This window comes from Bison bison, unplaced genomic scaffold (assembly GCF_000754665.1).
Source record: "Bison bison bison isolate TAMUID 2011002044 unplaced genomic scaffold, Bison_UMD1.0 scf7180017864506, whole genome shotgun sequence".
Classification (NCBI taxonomy): Eukaryota; Metazoa; Chordata; class Mammalia; order Artiodactyla; family Bovidae; genus Bison; species Bison bison.
The window spans coordinates 3687625-3687855 of NW_011495063.1; positions in this window are offsets into that span (position 1 = coordinate 3687625).

Consider the following 231-nt stretch of genomic DNA (forward strand, 5'->3'; position numbering starts at 1 on the left):
CTTAGCTTCCCCATCAGGAATCAAACCTGCACCCACTGCATTGAAAGGTGAATTCTTAACTGCTGGTTTTCCAGGGAAGTCCCACTTTTTTTTTTGAAGATTGTATTTGTTTAGAGAAGTTTTAGTTTCACTGGAAAATTGAGAGGAAAATACAGATTTCTGCACATACTCCCTGCCCTCACATGCATAGCCTCCCGCATTATCAACATTCCTCACTTGAATGGTGCATTT